Source organism: Nyctereutes procyonoides, unplaced genomic scaffold (assembly GCF_905146905.1).
Source record: "Nyctereutes procyonoides isolate TBG_1078 unplaced genomic scaffold, NYPRO_anot_genome, whole genome shotgun sequence".
NCBI lineage: Eukaryota > Metazoa > Chordata > Mammalia > Carnivora > Canidae > Nyctereutes > Nyctereutes procyonoides.
In genome coordinates, this window is record NW_026575046.1 from 1260727 (window position 1) to 1275149 (window position 14423).

Genomic DNA, 14423 nt, shown 5'->3' on the forward strand with positions numbered 1-14423 from the left:
ATGTAATCTGTTATTGTGTGTGGTAGTAGTTTACATATTTATATTGTTCCTTATTTTTTAAGGATTCCATTTATTGGAGAGAAAAGAGTATGGGGGAGGGGCAAAGGGGAAGGGAGGGAGAGAATCTGAACCGGAGCTGGAGCCCCATGTGGGGCTGATCCCACAACCCTTAGATCAGGACCTGACCTGAAATCAAGAGTGGGCTGCTTAACCGACTATAAATAGGTGCCCCTGTTCACATTGTTCTTTGGTATCTGATTGTGTAAATATGCCATAATGTATGTATCCAGTGTACACTGATGGATATTTGGGCCGTTTCCAATTTGGGGGTGTTTAAAACAGTGCTATGTGTATTTTTGGTAAACATATACCCATGTTTCCTTTGGGCAACACCTAGGAGTAGAATTGCCGGTTCAGCAGGTATGCATAAATCATTTTACTAGATATTGTTGACAAGTGTCCCAGCATACTTGTACCAATTTACCCTTCCAACAGTAACCTGAGAATCCTAGTTTCCCCCTATCTTCACCACCACTTGGTTTGTGAGTCTTTTTTATTGTACCGATTCTGTTGAGTATACAGTGCTATCTTGTGGCTTTAACTTGCATTTTCCCAAAGACCAATGATGTTAACCATTATTTCACACATTATTCAATGATTTGCATATGTTCTGTGCAAAGTGCCAATTCAAGTCTACCATTTTTTTTGTCCCTTTTTTCTCATCAATTTTTAAGAACTCTCCATTTTTTGTTGGAAGTATTATCTTTCATACGTTAGCCTGTCTTTTTTACTTTTCTAATGATGAGTGAGCAGTTGCAGGGTCCGTTAATTCAGAAGTTTATGGGTGTCACCTTTTCAATAGGTCTCCTGACTCTTCCTCCATGGTCGGAAGACAGCTGGCCACAGTGCCAACCAACACATCCTCTCATAACAATATCTAAAAGCTGGAAGAAAGAAGGCTTCTTCTTGCATGTCTATTTCTGTTTATCTGGGAAGAAAATCTTTCCCAGAACATCCTTTATTCCTCCACAACAGACTTCTCAGACTTTGTGAGCCAGAAGTGGACCACACGCCAACCCCTGAATCAGTCATTGCCATTGCTTTGATTGGCTTAGAACAATTGAGATTCGTCTCCTGGGGAAGAGACTAGTAAACCACCCTTGTCAGGTTCCTGAACGCAATTGGTATTCCATAAACAAGACGAAGAAAGAAGGGAGAAGGCTGTTGGCTAAGCAGCCATCCATATCTACCACACTCACCAAGGAACCTCAACTGAAATTTGAGGGTAAAATGAGATAAAAACAGCCACTTGCAATTGTAAATTGAGTGTTAAATTCAATTTTAACCTAAGTTGTGAGACATAATAAAGTGTTCAAGGTATTTATTTATAGTGAAATGAGAAAAAGAAGGATAGGGCCTGGAAATAAATCTATAGCCATAAATGCCTCTGACATACAAAAGGCTGGACTTAAATGATCTTGGAAATATTAATATAAACAGATATTGATGCTTATTAATAAAAATAAATATTGTTAATGAATATTGATGACTGTTAATATAAACAGAGATTAATGGCAAGTCTTTTTATCATTTCATTGTGGTGATGGAAAGAATTAGCCAAATATAAGTTATTAGATTATAAATTATTTGAGAATAACAATTTGTGTCTGTATTAATAACAATGCTGTTCTATTATGGACAATTAGAGTTTTTTTTTTTTTTAATTTAAGTAGGCTCCATGCCTAGCTTGGAGCCTAACGTGGGGCTTGAACTCATGACCCTGCTTGGGGTCATGACCTTAGCAGATGGATAGAACTAGATGGCATTATGCTAAGCAAAATAAATCAATCAGAGAAAGACAATTATTATATGATTTCATTCATACGTGGAATTTAAGAAATAAAACAGAGGGACACAGGGGAAGGGAGGGGAAAATAAGATGAAATCAGAAAGGGAGACGAAGCATAAAAGACTCAACTATAGAAAACAAACTGAGGGTTGCTGGAGGGGTGGTGGGTGGGGGAGTGGAGCTAGAAACAAATAGTGCACTCAGAGTGCAAAGTAGGGGATGGAAATGGTTAAGATATGATTGCAGGTCCAAAGGTTAATAACTTTGTATGAAAACAGGAGAGGGATGGGGCAGTTGAGGGGGTTTGTACAGGCTATAGGGTGAGAAGGGGTGCATTTGTCTTTTTTGTTCAGATTAGGATGAGTTTTCCCACATTTAAAGACCTAACAAAAAAGCCAAAGGGAAGAAGAGATTGAAGATCAAGAAAGTGTTGTGAGAAAATCAGGCCAAGTATACAAATGGAGAATGGAATCTTAGCGAGAGGAAGCACACCTCGTTCTGGGTCAAAACTAAGGATGGGATGGAGAAAGTAAATTTACAGAGGGAGAAGAGACGGGAAGTTGGTGAAGTACATGTCAATGGCTTTATTTTGGGATTGCATAATAACAATACGACGACGATAAGAGTGATAAGCACGTATTCGGTGTCACCGTGTACAAGATATTCTGCTAAGCATTTCACCAGAATTATCTCACTTGATCTCCTTAACACCCTGCGAAGTAGATATTATTATTTTATGCCTGTTTTGCAGAGTTGGCATCCCAGACGCTGGGATTTGGTAAATTAGCTTGCGTGAGATCTGGCACATGTACAGAACTACCCGCCTAAGAATCGGCACAGCACCAAAAATGGAGAGAGTCCTATTTCTTTTGTTCCATCTCTTGGCTTGAGAAAGAATGTGAGGACCAGGGCTTGGAGATCTTCCTCATGGAAGTGGACAGAGATGTACATCCTCACATGGACAAAGGATGCTAAGTGACAAATACCTTAAAAACTATTTTAAAAATATATTCCACTTGGTGACAAACAGGCATGAAATTAGCATTCTTTACATAACACTGAAATGACATTTGACCTTAGTTTTCTATTGCCTCAGCTGATTATTCTTAAGATATTGTTAGAGTTAAACTGACACTCAAAAGAGTCAATCTTTATAATTTCTTTTGAAAATTACGTTCCTCAGCATTAAATCAGGAGACTCAGCATTTCAACAGAAATGTCCAATATCGTTTCATCAATTATCTTAGTTTTGTATACGGAACACAAATCGAATAAGCCGACTTTACTCAAATCTGATAAAGCCTTGATATTCCCAAGCGGCATATACTGAAGACCCGAATGATACTTCTGGGGCACCACCGTTGGGAAACAAGCTTTCATTTGTGGTCTAGAATGAATTAGTTTGTAACAATCTCTCTGTATATTTTTTGTTCATTGGTCTTAGTGACCTGGAGAATTGGATGGGAGGTTAGGGAGGTAGAAATGACCTCATCTGGTCTAAGTTGCATGAGATGTCCAGGAAGAGTATATTCTGTGTGGATGAATGAACGGATGCCTCCAAAGGCCTGACAAAACACTACTCCCCCCCTGCTTTGGCTTCATGCATTGTACAAGGTGGATGCTCAAAAAACTGGGTCAATAGAAGAATGTAAGAAGGCAATCAATACTATGAGGACCTAAGCTCCTCCAGGACACACAGAGTCAAAAGAAGGTATTAAATAATTGCTTCTTATCTCTCAATAAAAAAAAATCACACATTCCTTTTATTATAGTCACCATGTACCTAGCAGCTTCAAAACACTGGAAGCTTTTGCAATTATTATAGCTCCCAGAGTCTTGATAGTACCTGTTCATAGTGCTCGAAAAACAGAATTGAACTGAGAATATCAGTTGTAGAGAACTGAGATGATATATATGTAGAGTGTGGTGGATAATATTATCAGTGTCCCTTGGCCTAAAACATTACCAGATTCATATATTTATGAGTTGAAAGCACTGATATTTTGGCTCAAACATGAGAAATTTTAATTTTCCCAAGTATTGGTGAAAATACTGCTATTTGAGAAGTTTTAACCTTTTTTGTGTGTATGTGCCAGGCATGAATCCCTTTGACAGTCTAATAAAATCTATGCTCATAATTGAAGGAAGTGCTCAATTTCAGTTAAAATCTTAAAAAAAAGAATATAATTTTTCCCATCCATGTTTGCAGCCTCCCTAAATACAAAAGTACATGGACACCAGATAAAGAAACCCTGATGAAATCAGTTTGAAGTGTGTTATGCCCACAGTATAGGCCACATTCTTTCTTCATTCTGGCTCCTTTTTTTAATTATTTTTTTTTAACGATCTGCAGATTCGTTGCAGATAAATCCCCCTTCTCTTCCATAGAATCCTCCTACCTGTCCAAAAGTTTTGAAAATGAACATCTTCCATAAATACAATCATCAGAATATCAGAAAATAATTTTATATGGCCTTTTCCCCAAACTGGTAACAAGAAGTAAAATGCCTTAGTATTTAATAGACAAGAGGAAAATAAAGCTAGTGAGTTCTCAAAGCTCTATGCCTTTCCCTTCAGTTTCTACTTCTCTGTGGTAGTTTCTGAGTTGAGGAGTCAATAAATAAACTAAGGCATTAGTCTGTGTTTATCAGGACTGTTTGGTCTTTCCTTCCTCAACTAAGGTCCTTAAGTCATACTCCTGAAAGTTGAAACACGATCCTAGGGAGGATCCTAACTCTAATCCCCTCACAAACTGACATGTGAAAACATTAGAGAGGGAAACAAACCACGAGCGACTCCTAACTCCGGGAAACACACAAAGGGCTGTGGAAGGGGAGGTGGGCGGGGGGGACGGGGTGACTGGGTGACGGGCACTGAGGAGCGCACGTGATGGGATGAGCACTGGGGGTTATACTATATGTTGGCAAATTGAATTTAAATAAAATACGTTTTTAAAAGACAAAATTGCTATTACTGCTACACCGTCCCAATTCCTTAGTCCTGCATAAATTTCCACTTCACTTCAGTTCTTCTCTTCTTTCTCCTATAGCCCATGCAGGCTTATTTATGAAACATTTTTTTATGATAGAGTGAGAATTTGCTAGAAGATCTGAGAATGATTCAGAAATTGGGGGCTCTGTTTGCCGTGAAATTCTAGATGAATAATCGGGGTTTGGTAAATTGGAAAGAAGAGCTGGAAAATCATTAAGGATTATTTAAGTTGTCCATTAAAAAAAACCCTCAAAAATTCTTCTTCTACCCAACTATCTTATGAGAAGATAATTTGAATACAGAAATGGAACTCTGGTGCCTTCTTTTGGAAAGAGGATGCAAGCGTCGCCGCTGCCTACCGTGGGCACCAAGCCATCCCCTTAGACTGGATTCTTGGATTAGTCCTTTTCGAAGTAGCGGGGCTGAAGCAGGAAACAGGGCCCTTCTATTACTTCTTTCCCTTTAGGCTGCACCTGCCTCCAGGGATCCGCCTCCATGATCCTGCAAATGCACAGCTTCAGTTTTCACTTTGAAAACTGCGCTCGGCCGTCCTGTCTCTGGGTCATATACACCTGCCCCCCGCTGGAGGCCTCGGCCGTCCCGGGTCCCGCCCAGGGGACAGCGAGGTCGTGGGGGCCGTGGGGCACCAGGGCAGCAGCAGGCACCAAGGCAAATCCCGTGCCCGGCTTCCCCGGCCCACGCCCTGCCCACAGCTCCCGGCCTGGGCCTACCAGGTCCCCGGCTGCTCCTCCTTCCGCAGCCCGAGCAGCTGCTGGCATAGGGATGGGCCGCCAGCCCCGCCGAAGCTCACCTGGCCGTGAGGCTCTCAGGACCACTCTAGACGACACACTGCAGGGGACACAACTATCCCTGTGCCTCCCCGGCCTCCGCAGGCAGGTGCGGCCCTCGGGCCAACTCCTCATTCCCAGACCCTGGCTGACCCGCTACAGACCTGGGCCCGACGGCAGAGTGTTCTCTTTGACAGGCGTCAGCATACTTGGCTTCTTGGAGAATGTCCCTTTTACTCTCACCGACATTCCAGTGGTTACCTAAGAGCAGCCGTGGCCAGGCTGCAGCGCCCCGAGCCAGACCTGGGCAGAGGCGGCTGTAGGTTCTAGGCCCGCAACCGCTTGGTGAACGCCTGGTGCCACGGGATTAACTTGCTTTGAGAAGCTGCCTTATATGATTATCACTCACTGCCCTAAAGCTCCATGAAATTCTATCAAACTTGGAAGACCAGACTGCCCAACAAAATGGATTCAAACACCAATCTTTTGGTTCCCAATCCAATTAGATCAGGGGTTTTAAAATTCTTTGTGTGTGCCATGGATTCTCTTGGCATTTTTGTAAAGTCTAGGGACTCAGAATAATAGGGTTTTTGTTTGTTTGCTTTGCTTATTTATTCATGAGAGACAGAGAGAGAGAGAGAGAGAGAGAGGCAGAGACCCAGGCAGAGGGAGAAGCAGGCTCCATGCCGGGAGCCCGACGTGGGACTCGATCCCGGGTCTCCAGGATCAGGCCCTGGGCTGAAGGCAGCGCTAAACCTCTGAGCCACCCGGGCTGCCCTACTAGGGTTTTTTTTAATCATAAAATACAACAAACAGTGTTAGAGAGGCAAGTAAGCGGTAATATTGAAATATAATTATCGGAATACCAAAAAGTAAACTCAAAGGACCTTGGGTTTCTATGTCAGCCTGTGAGGGGATCAGAAATTGCTGCAGCTGCTGCACCATCCTAACAAGAAGTAAAAAGCCAACTGAAATATCAGTTTTGACCAACTGTCAAAAACTCTTCCTGCAAAAAAATTATGAGCGAGAAAAAAAAACAACAACCTCTTTTTAAATCTGCTAGAGGCGCCCGGTCACAGGACTCACAGCCCCACCTCACCCCCCTTTACCCCAAATTGGAGAGACAGGCAGACCCAGAATGACGATCCACTGGAGCAGAGACCACCTGGGAGCCAGGGCTAGGGCAGGAAAACCAGAAGTGTCACTGGTGAACTGCTGGAGGCTCAGTGTACTGCCCTTGAATCCAGGCTGATTCTCACTTAATTCTGATTCTCAACTATGTCTCTGGGTCACAAAATCAGAAAAATGGCACAGGTAATGAGTTCTGGTGACTCCCACCTCTGTCTGCACCACAGATTGACTTGAAGTCACAATTCCCTGCAAATCCACCTGCCTCTTTTGCTGAACTACTTCAAAGAGGTGACTCTCATCTCTGTGACCAAGAGTCAAAATTCACATACATCTACGTTTGGCATATAAACCATCTGAAATGTCTCCCTTCTCCTGACAATAGCTTCTAATAAAATAAAGGCAGATAGTCTCATACGCTTGAACTCATATGCTAGGAAAATTGACGACCCGCCAAATTTTTATGCACTTGTTCATCCAACGTATAGTGTTGGGCACTTACTACATATGCGAGGCACCATTCAGGCACAGGGATTATTGAAACAGAAACCTAGAGGTTCTTCCTTCATAGACTTACATTCTACTTAGGGGGACAGATATACAGTAAAGAAAGAAATATATGATATGTCAGGAGAAGATATGAGCCAAAGGGAAAAAAGAATAAAGAGTATTTATGACAAGAGATGAAAGCCAGTGAGAGACCAGCTTTCATTGCTTTCCAAAGTTATATCAGAAAGGGTAAATAATAAAATCCCATAGTTATAGAATTAGCCCTAGTCACAACATTTCATGGATTTAGACTGTCCTCAGACCTAATTCCTAATCTGACTTCTACAAAAGCTGACAAAAGAAAACTTTAGTAGAACATGCTACCTCGTAAGGAGATGTTATCTCCAAACCAAAACAGTATAAGGGCATAGCTCATTCAAATAATTACTGCACGTATGCGTATTCTTTACAGGCTTTTACAACATACAAAATTTGTACCATTAAAAGCTTAGATACTTGTTTTTTGGGTTCATGATCACCTTGACATAAAAAATATTTGTCTACAAAGTCCAGTGGCTAATTACTCAGGGCGAGGAGGAAAAAAAAAAAACTTAAAAATGCTAAAATAAGGTAGAAGCTTGAAGCGAAGCCGTCACGCAATCTGAACTACTCTTCAAACAGAAGCTCGACAACCAAAGCTCTCCGTGAATGTGTTTTTGTAAGTCTCTAAATTTTGTGTCGATAAGGCTGGAGATTTCTGTGTGTCTTTAGCACCCAATCGCTGTGGGTGGAATTTCCAGGAAGGGACCCCAACATTCCATAATACATTCCCAAAACCTGTGAATTAGTGGAGATATCACTCCTGTGATTATGTTATGTAACACAACTGACCTCAAACAGGTGAGATCACCTGGGTGGACCTAATCTGATCACAGTAGGTCTTAAAAGCAGAGAACTTCTCCTGCCACTGGCATGACAATGAGGTAGGAGGAGAAGACAGGAGAAGTCAGAGAGACTTGCAGCCAGAGAAGGACTCTTCATGCCATTGCTGCCTGAAGATGGAGGAGGCCACATAAAGGGGATAGAAAGCCAGCAAGGAAATGGGGACCTCAGTCCTACAACTGTAAGGAGCTTGATTCTGTGAACGACCTGAATGAGCTTGAAAGTAGATGCTTCCCCAGAGGCTCCAGAAAAACACAAAACAAAACACAACAAAACACATATCTCTGTGCTAACATTGATTACCCTTGTGAGATCCTGGAGCAGAGAAATCAGCCAAATCCACTAAAACTTCTGTGAATTCATAAACTGTGAATTAATATATGGGTGTTGTTTTAAACCACTGAATTTGTAGTAATCTGTTACCCCAGCATAAAAAAACGAATACAGGGGCACCCGGTTGGCTCAGTCAGTGGAGCATGTGACTCTTGATCTTGAGGTTGAGTTTGAGCCCCATGTTGGGTGTAGAAATTACTTAAAAATAAAATCTATTTTAAACAAAACAAAAATGAATACACCCACTTACCCTACGTCATGGCAACTGTCTTTAAATAATGTTTTCAGTTTCTATTGTTAGACTGTTTCAGTTGGGTTCATTCAACACAGAGTTTAAAACACAGAGTTTAGAACACAGTGTTGTCTCTTTTTAGTACAATGACCTTGTTTGTCTTTCCTGAACCAGGTTGTTTTCCGTATGCTGGTACGGCGTCCGTTAATTAGCAACGGACATTTACTTGGGGTCACTCTATGCTCTGTGTTATCTGGTGCACTGTTAGCTGTGTCACCTTATGGTGCTTGAAATCCTATGAGCCCGATTCCACAGTTCTTCCAGCAATTGTCACCCGTGTGTCTCGCTTGACCGTTTTCATCAACGTGTGATATGTTAGTTGAACCTCCTGTGCAACTAGTTTTATGTCCCACATAATTTATTATTCTAATTGTAACATTAGCATTTGTTTTGATACTTGGTAGCTTGCGGTGTCAGCAAGGTGGAGAAGAACGGTGACCTCACGAATCATTACAGGATTCGGGCCGTTGTCACTATACCACACACAGCTTGCGCCCCAGTCATGGTAACGTGGACATCAGGGTCTCTTACACAACTTGACTCATGATTCATGACCTGGACTCTGAAAATTGACTGTCCTTCCCAAATAGAGCCTCTGGAGGCTACAAAGCTCCATTTAAGATTCTTTTGTTAAAGCAGCTCCAACTGCAAAGAAGGTCACGCGTAGTGGAACCAGTAGCAGATCCTGTCTACTAGAGAAGAATGCTGGAAAGGTAGAACTAGCAAATCAAAACCAGGAAGGATAAAACAAAGATCTGCAAATAAAAGAAAGCATTGGATGGAGTCCCCCCAAAACATTTTGAAGATAACTTAATGTAGCCTCTGAGTCCAAAGGAAGCCAGAGAGAAGGTCTCTAAGAAGTCAGATAAAGGGCCAAATAGAGGAGCCCTTTATCATAGTAGAAGGAGATGAGAAGCAATTTTAAAAGCAGACCAGGCCAAGTATCTGACGACAAAGGTAATTTAAAAGATTATTTAAAAGGTGAGCAATTATTCATTACTGGATTTTGGCTAAATAAATAAAAATTAAAAATGAACAGTTAAAACAACGAGATACCCCTACATACCTATTAGGATGGCCAGAATGAAGAACACGGATGACACCAAACGTGGATGAGGCTTTGGAGCAACAGGAACTCTCCTTCCTTGCTGGTGGGAGTGCAAAATGGCACAGCCTCTGAAAGGCAGATTGGCAGTTTCTTGCAAAACCAAACATACTCTTGCCATACGATCCAGCAATTGTGCTGCTTCGTATATACTTACATCCACGTACATGTTCATGGCAGCTTTATCCATAATTGCCCAAACTTGGAGGCAGCCAAAATGCCCTTCAGTCAGTGAGTGGATACACACACGGTGGTGCATCCAGACGACGGAATATTATTCAGTACTAAAAAGAAATGAACTATCGAGCCATGAAAAGACATGAGGAAATTTTAAATGCATACGACTTAAGGGAAAGAAGCCCGTCTGAAAAGAGAAGGAGAGGAGAATAGCTGAAGCCCACAGGATTTTTAGGGCAGTGAAACTGCTCCGTATGATACTATAATGATGGATACATCATACATCTGTCCAAACCCGTAGAACACGCAACACCAAGAGTGAGCCCTAATGTGAACTATGGACTCTGGGTGATTAGGATGTGTCTGTGTCGGTCCATCAACGGTCACAAATTTCCCACTGTGGTAGGGGATCTAGGGGATGTTGATGACGGGGGAGGCTATGCATGCGGGGGGCAGGGCACGTACTGACAAACTCTATGCCTTCCTCTCAATTTTGCTGTGAAGCTTAAACTGCTCTAAAGAAATAAAATCTTGGGGGGGGGGATCCTGCTGGCTCAGTTGGTGCAGCGTGTGCCTCTTGATGTCAGGGCTGTGAGTTCAAGCCCCATGGAGCCTACTGCTAAAAAAGGAAGAAGGAAGGAAGGAAGGAAGGAAGGAAGGAAGGAAGGAAGGAAGGAAGGAAGGAAGGAAGGAAGGAAGGAAGTCTTTTTAAATAAGCATTCTATTAGCAATTTATCTTAAAAAGTAACAATATGTCAAAATATGTGTATACAGATTTCTGTTTCAGCTTTGATTACACATAGAAAAATTGGAAAAATCTAAATGTTGCCTCCTGTTGTCCCTCTCAACGACAAAAGTGTAGATCTACGTTTCCTAGAACGGAGAGATGCTGTGACCGACTGCCCAGTGAGAAACCAGATGACAATATATATATTTTTAATGATAATGTATTTTTTTAGCGCATGAGTGTACCTACTACCTGCTAGTTTCTGTGCTCACCTGACATTAAGCTCAGCCCTTGGGGTGGTGTTATTGCTCCTTGATCGCACCTCAGGGAATGAGCTTAGAAGCAGTTATGTACTTGGTGTAGGTACTTCCTCACCTCACTTGAACGCTTAGGTCAAACTACTTGCTAAAGCTTAGTACTTAGGTGAGGGCCTTACAGAGCCAGGAAGTAGAAAAGCTGTGGTTGGAGTGCAGGTTTGTCTGACTCTAAAACTCATGTCGTAACCCACTGTATAGAAAAAGCACACAGAATATGATCTCATTGTCTTTTTTTTAAGAAAAGAAAATCGTAAAAAAAAAAAAAGAAGAATCGTAAATATATATTCAGAATAAACTATTTTATCTATTGTATGATGCGTTCTTCTTTTACCACCTGGTTGCACCTTAAAATCAATTGTGTCTTATAATTGCCAACAGAATTCTTCCAGAGAGAACTTGGAATTGCTTCTGCCGGTTTTTAAATTAAATTTAATTCTCTTCTCTGGGAGTTTTGAACCGCATGGGAGCTGTGGCTGTAAACCACGAGCCTGCATGTATGTAGCAACTTGTAATTCAACTTATTCAAGGGAGAGTTTTTTCTTTCCTCTGCCCAGTACTAAGTTAAGAATTAAAGTTTCTTTCTGTTCTTTCTATTTGCCCTGTTGTACCTTTTGTGTCCCAGAGTTACTTGGAAGCTAAGGAGCAGGAGTTCCTATTATTTCATTAAATTCCTCACCTTGTTTCTTAAAAAATCTTTCTTAGTGGTACATAACCAATGACTTCATAAGTTATATAAAATATGGTACTTACACATCAAGACATCAACAGCGATTTCATGAATTTTGTCCTTTTTCCTTATTTTGTTTCCAAGGTCTTCTGCAAAAAAAAAAAAAAAAAAAAAAAAAACATGAATCTTTATTTTTAGAAAGTAATGTTAAAAAGGTCAATCAGGGATGCCCGGGGGGGCTCAGTGGTTGAGCGTCTGCCTTCGGTCCAGAGCGTGACCCTGGGGTCCTAGGATCGAGTCCCACGTTGGGGTCCCTGCGTGGAGCCTGCTTCTCCCTCTGCCTGTGTCTCTGCCTCTCTCTGTGTCTCATGAATAAGTAAATAAAATCTTAAAAAAGAAAACTGAATCAGACTGTATATTGTAATTTTGGAACAAGCAATTGATGTAGCTGGATCATAGACATGCCAATATTTAGTGTGCCCATCATATATATATATATATACACACACACTCCTATGACGAGAGAAATTATGTAGTATGTGCATAAAATATTATAAATCATATAAATATAAATATGCTATGTATTATATATAGGCATACATTTTCATATTATAAATCATACAAGTATATACATATAAATTTTATAGGCTCTGTGCATAGAAAGTGCACTGACATATGTATGTACACATACACACACACACACACACACACACACACACACGTTTTGCAGTTTTGCTACTCCGGGGTGGTATTGCATTAGAGACAATGGTGATAGGTGTGAAAACGAAAAGAAAGCCGCAGGCCCGGGGAGCCACCCGGAGAGCCGTGGGCCCTCTGGGGGCAAAGGAGACCCGCCTGAGGTCACGGGTCCTCGTGGGCCCCTGGGTAAGGCCCATCGAGTCAGGAAGCTGCACAGCCCTCCGAAGCGGCCGAGCTGCTTGGCCCCAGAGCCCCGAGCACCCCTTGTCCCCCGCTGGCCGCACAAGGGAGGTCCTTGGCAAGCTGTTACTACTCAGTTTACCCCGTGAGCAAGCTCCAGTGCCGTGGACCCCAGATGCTGCCCCGCGCTTCCCAGGAACTCCTGGCACAGTGCTCACGGTCACGGTCACGGGGTCACCGGGCGCCCGCAGGTCAGGTGCGTGGCCTGGAGCCTGGGGCCCAGCCTTACCAGATGCCCCAGGCCCCCAAGAGAGGCTCGGGGTGCGAACCTGTGGCTTTGAGGCCTGGGGCGGACGCCCCGGAATGGCTGGCCCCCGAAGGCAGCAGACAAGCACCGTAGTAACTTGAAAGCAGGGGGAGTAAAAAATAAGAAAACAATTAGAATCTAAGTGGCAGGGGGAGTGGGAGAGCGGCGGTGGGGTCTGCAGGCAGGGCGGGGGGGGGGGGGGGGGAGTGGCCAAGCCAGGGCCCCCGCGGGGGAGGACACAGGACATTTGTCAAACCCTCCAGGCTCCCGGTTTGTTTTCCTTTGGAGAGCGCGCAGGGGCTTGGGGGGGGGGGACGGGCCAGAACCCCCGCGGGCCCCTGGCACAGGTGCCCGGGCTCCAGCCCATGACCCCGGGCCCTGACTTCCCTGCGGTGCAAGGTTGCCTCAGCAGGGAGGCATCCCCAGAGGTGGAATGGGGCTCCGAGGAAGGTGACAGCAGGGATGCGACTGGCCTGGGCCAAGGGGGGCTGGGGGAGGACACTGGGGTGTCTCAGGTTCCTTTTCCTGAACCCAGTAGGCAGGGCCCAGCTGCCCGGCTTTCCCGCCTCTGCGCTGACTGTCCCTGCACTCCCCGACCTCGCCGTGGCTCCGGCGGGGAGCTGGCCACGGGGACGCGTGTTCATGGGGCTCCGGGGCGGGGAGGCCCATGTGGGGGGGCCTTGCCTGGGTGGGCTGCCCTGGGGGTGCCCGCCCTGAGAGGGACCTGTCGGGGTGGGGGGGAGCCTGCCCCAGGGGGGGTCCTGCCCTGGGGGGGGCTGCCTTGGAGCCCGTCAGCCCTCCTGCTCAAAGACGCGCCGCAGGAACATCAGTGGTGTTCAAGCGCCCGCTGGGAGCGTTCTGGGCGCCGCTCTGGCCCCGGGAGAGGAGAGCCAGGCCCCCCCACGCCCTTCGACTGAGTCGCCCCACCTGGCAAGCCTCGAGGCCCCAGCACAGCGGCCAAGGGCCCAGGGTCCCATGCAGCCTGCGGCCACCTGCGTCACACCTGGGACAGGCGGCTGGACCGGCCGGGTGGAGCCGAGCCCGACGGGGAGGGCTTTGCTTCCTGACACCCGAGGGTCTAAACTCACCTGCGTGGCAGTTTCTCCGAGGCCGCCGCGCTCGTCCCCAAATTGGAAGTGGAAACTGCCTTCCGAGCTAGAGCTTCTGCAGCCGCCCCCCAGGGACCGTGTGGGCAGGGGCTGGGGACAGGGACGGTCTGGGGACAGGGACGGGGCTGGGGCCGGGGGTGGGAATGGGGCCTGGGCCAGGGACAGGGACGGGCTGGGGACGGGGACGGGCTGGGGACGGGGCTGGGGCCGGGGCCTGCCCCTCTGGTTCCAGGCCTCTCTGACAGAGACACCTCCTCCTCCTCCGGCTGCAGCCGAGCCGCGGACGCTGGGGGCCGCTGGCCGGGAATGGGAGGACCTTGGGG